Source organism: Tupaia chinensis, unplaced genomic scaffold, assembly GCF_000334495.1.
Source record: "Tupaia chinensis unplaced genomic scaffold, TupChi_1.0 Scaffold000394_1, whole genome shotgun sequence".
NCBI lineage: Eukaryota > Metazoa > Chordata > Mammalia > Scandentia > Tupaiidae > Tupaia > Tupaia belangeri.
Window position 1 is genome coordinate 2,985,009 of NW_006159896.1, and position 4,789 is coordinate 2,989,797.

At 55.2% G+C, this 4,789-nt stretch overlaps 1 protein-coding gene across 1 annotated transcript in view; it reads right to left on the reverse strand.

Annotated features, from left to right (window-relative positions):
• The window catches only part of LMX1B (LIM homeobox transcription factor 1 beta), a 91,406-nt gene that overhangs the window by 11,328 nt on the left and 75,289 nt on the right, over window positions 1-4,789 (reverse strand). The window lies entirely within an intron of this gene.

The following is a 4,789-nucleotide window of genomic DNA, read 5'->3' on the forward strand; positions in this document are numbered from 1 at the left end:
CTCCGAGGCCTTCACGCCCCTATTGGAGAGACCGCCCCAGCCACTCGGGGCATCATCTGTTATCTAGATTGCAAAAGCTCGGGGAGTAAAACAAACTGCACGCACTTTATAAACGGAATGCGCCATCCGTTCGGTCTCCAAGCATCTCTCCACCCAATAAAACATCGGGGGGGAAGCATGAAATACTCGCTCCCAATTACAGGGCTGCCTTTGTCTACCGAGTCGGGTGAGAGCTACTAACAGTGAGTGTGGGAGGGGCTGGGGATGCCAGCGGGGTCCCCTCCTCTCTGTGAGCCCCCATTCCCTCCCACCATCGCGCCCCCATGGAGGGACCGGTGGAGCCAGCCACTGAGAAGCAGGCCCGGCCACAGGCAGGCGGGTTGGCATCAGGTAGACTGGGACTGCGGCTAGCTCCCACCGCTTGCTGGCTGGTGACTGGGCCACTCCCTCACCTGGTTTGGCTTGCTTATCTGCACGATGGGCTCAGCTCGGCCACGCCAGAGCCGAGCAGCAGGCACAGAGGGCACAGCCTGGGGTTCCAGCCGGCTCCGTGACTTTCTCACTGTGTGCCTATGGGCAAGACATTTCATCTGAGGCCCACATTCTTTCTCTAGTAAAAGGGAATGGTCATGGGGCCAGCAGGTGGCGTGATGGTTAAGGCGCTGGACACTCCCACATGGCTGACCATGGTTTGAGTCCTGGACCTGGTGGCTTGCTTTCTCACTTTCTTTCTCTCTCTCGTCAAATTAAAATAAATGAATAAATAAATTAAATTAAATACATATTTTTTTCAAAAAAGGGGAATGGTCAGGGCAGCAGGTGGTATGGAAGTAAAAACAGCTGGATCCAACATGGCCAACTGTGTGGTTCAAGTCCTGAACCTGGTGGCTTGCAAAACACTCTAGGCATGCATGCCCAAAATCACAACAGGAGAATGGAGAAGGGACTGCAGCTCGGTTGTCCCCCCTAGGCGATGATATCTCACCTTCCCTTTCTCTGTCTCTGTCTCCAGAGAACACACACACCCTATAGCAAAAAAAAAACAAAAACAAAACAAAAAACCAGAGGGATGATGATTAGGCCAGCTGGTGGTGTGTTGGTGGAGGCAGCTGGATCCCACATGGCCGGCTGGACAGTCAGAGAGGCCTGGACCTAGCAGCTTGAAAAAAACATGCCAGGCGCGTGTGCCCGTGTGCCCAAAATCTTGAGAAAAGAACGGAGGAAAAGAGACTGGGGCGTGGCCCTCCCTCTGGGGTGCTTTCTCCTTGTCTCTGTCTCTCTCCAGCGAGCACACATACCCGGTAGCAAATGGAATAAATAGGGAACGATCGCGCCCAGCCGCGGGTCTGTCGGGAGAGCTGGATGCAGTTAAAGCCCTTGGCACCGTGCTGCCGGGAAGGCGCTCCCACAGTCTGCCCTACTGTGCTCCTGTCCAGAGTGCCTCTGCTGATCACCCTTGCTCAGTCTCCCCGGGCTGCTGGGAGCAGCCTCAGGACACAGCCTGGGCTCCCAATACCACTGCACCTCCCCTCATGGCCTCTGGGTTCTAGGCCAGTCCTAGCTTCCTCCTGCCCCGCCCTGCCCTGGGGAGAGCACTCCTAACTCCAGGATCTGTCTCACGACCACCACCGAGCACTGGCAGTGCTCACTTACCACCCGCCAGTCTCCCAGAACCCTGACAGGGAGACCTTCTTCCATCACCATTAAGGTGAGCACATCGAGGTGCAGGGGGCGGGCGACTGGCTCAGCGTCGAGGAGCAGCGGAGACACTCCTCCCTGCCCTGTGCAGCCCGGTGTGCCTTCCCTCCACCATCCTTGCCCTGCGCTCTGGGTAGGGTACCAGGCCTGTGTCTGTCTGCTCCAAGACTGTGAGCACCCCTAGGCAGGGGCCTAATTCACCCCAAGATATTACTTGGCATGAACCCAGCCCCCAGGAGATGTGGCTGAGCATTTGGGTTTTTTTACAAACCGAGCAGTACTCCATGCCTCTGCAAACACATCTTTTTTTTTTTTTTTTCCTGTGGGATCATCTGTGATTATGGAGTAAGAAATTCCATTTTTAGGGACCTCCCTCCCTGAAGAGTCCCAGGCTGAGAGACATCTCTAGCTCCTCCGAGTTCTTGTTGGTTTATTTGTTTAATCCTCAATTTATTAAACTCATAAGGCTAATAAACAAAACTCTGAAAGCCAATTTTTTCAGGAGCATTTGAACACGGATTATAAACCTGATTAATTTCTCTGAAAGCACTGACTGTAGAGATGCGTGGAGTACATACAGCTGACCCCACCCTCCATTAAATTGGTTTCCTAAGGCCCTGGGGGCACGCCGGCCTTCCCGTGCAGGTCTAAGAGCCCATAGGGCCTGGCCCAGCCTTGGACCCTCAGCTCTGTCCCCTCCTAGCCCTGGAAATTTACACAAGGTCCTCCTCTTGAGCCTCAATATCCCTATCCAGTGGGGACAACGACAGGCCGCCTTTGGGGCTGTGTACACCAGGGGGGCTCAATCAATGGGGTCACAATCGCGGCCGTCGCCTCTCCAGGACTGCGGGCACCCGTTCGCCATCTTTGCTGCGTGGAAGCTCCCCGAATGCCATTCCCACTCACCATCACCACACGCCCAGGCCATGTAATGTGGCCCTTCGCCCACTCCCCGAACACACCAAGTCTCTTCTCGCTGCCTTCATGTGTAAAATCAAATCTCTTCCCAAACTTTCCCTTTACTTCACTTCCTGTTGTTCTCTTCATTCTGTCCTCTGTGAAGCCTTCCCTGATGCCCTCAGTCCTAGCCAGCTTAGCTGTTTGCTTGCCTGAAGCTCCTACTGATCTAGAGCTCAGACACTGGGTCTAATTCATCCCCGGCTCTGGCACTGAGGATGGGTTAGTGATGTTTGTTGAATGAATGAACAATCTTATGGGAAATGAAATGGACAGCCAGGTTGGGTAAGAAAACATTACGTTCTCTTTCTCTAAGGGTCCGAGAACACAAGGTGACTAAACTGAACTCGACCTTTCCGACCTCCTGTCCCCTTCAAAACGACAACTTGGAATCCAGTGCTCTTTCATCAATGAACTTCCACGCATGCCTCCCGCTGGGCTGGGCACCTGGCAGGAAACCTCGCTCTGCCCCAGCTGCACCCTCCTCCCCAGCACACAGGGAAGGCCCAGCAGTGCCCTGACTGGAAGTGATTGGACCAGCCTGGACAGAGACCTGACTCCAAGTGGGCCACTCAGACCTCCATCCTTGTCCCTTCCTTCCCTCACCCCCCTGCTCAATCCAGAGTGCCACCCCACCCCGTCCCCGTCCCCTCTCTGTATGGTTCCACATCTCCAATACCAGCTGCATGGCCCTGGGTAATTCACATCCTTTCTTCGAGCCTCATTTCTTCTGTACAATGGGGTGTTGACAACCCCATCACTGGGTAACTGAAGTTCCAATGCATGTTAGTAAGACTCTTTTTAAAAAATATATATATTTATTTAATTTTATTTATTCATTCATTTATTTTCATTTGACCAGAGAGAGACAGAGAGAGGAAGAGCTTGAGAAGGCAAGCTGCCAGGTCCAGGGCTCGAACCATGTTCCTCCCTTACCTGTGTGCCCCCTGCCTGTGCTATGTGGGCATGTCCAGTGCCTTAACCACACACCACCTGCTGGTCCCTATTCCAACGCATTTTAGCCCACATGAATGGACTTAGTCATGCCTGGCACAGAAGGATTTCTGGGGCTTGTGTCCCCCAGTTCCCAACCCTGGTGCCTGGTGCAGCTTCTGGAGCCTCCTCCTCCGCCTCCATTGCTGGGGCTTTGCTGTCCGTCCCTTTGTAGGGAGGGGCTCCCATCAGACCCTCACCAAGACCACGCTGGTGACCAGGCAGACTCTGGGCTGGTTGCCTGCAGGGCTTCTCCAGCCCCTAGAGCAACCACTGCTGGGAATACCCTCCTCTGTCCATTTGGGGACCTGCAGGCTGGGTCCTGGAACTACAGCCCCTGCTTCACCGTCTCAATGCACTCGGGAACACCTGGGGCTGCCTCTGAGCCAGGTTGGGGCAATGCCTGGGGCACAGAGCGAGACCAGACCCCATCCTATAGGAGCTGGGGGAACAGGTGCTCTATGGGGTCCGCCCAGCAAGCTGGGGGCTGGAGAAATGTCACTGGTCAGTTTGGAGGAGAGCTGAGGACTTCCTGAGAAAGGCGACCTGATACATGTTTAAGAACCTGGTTCTGGAGCCAAAAGGAAGGGGTTGTAATCCCAGCTCTGCATGCAGGAGTGCCCAACCTTGGTGCCAGCTGCCAACTGCCTCGCTCTTGGGAAAACCCCACTGGAATGGCAGGATCATAGCCGCCACCATGCAGGTCACCGTGTGCCCCCTGCCTGTGCCATGTGCTGTTCCTGGGGCGTCCGGACCCCAGGGTGACAAGGTTGCAGCCACTGAGGACAACAGTTCGCGCTCAGTGTGGTGGCTAGCGTTCTTACGGGGCCTGGGGTTGAGATGTCTGTGACAAGGGGTGATGGCAGCAGGATAAGCTGCGGTTCACAGGAGCCAAGGGGACAGACACTTTGGGGCTCTTGGCAGTCACTTGACAGAGGGAGCTGCCCGCCTCCACCCTGCCTGACTTGCTGACATCTCCCCCACGTGCCTGCAGCGTCCTTATCATTCCGGGCGTAGCTGTTTTTTATTTTGAGACAGAAAGGGGCCTGTTGATGGGGATCCAACTCAAACCAGCTGCAAACATCTGCTTTGATGCGGCGGCGGGCCAGGCGGGCAGCGGCGGGAGCCCGAGGCGGGGCGC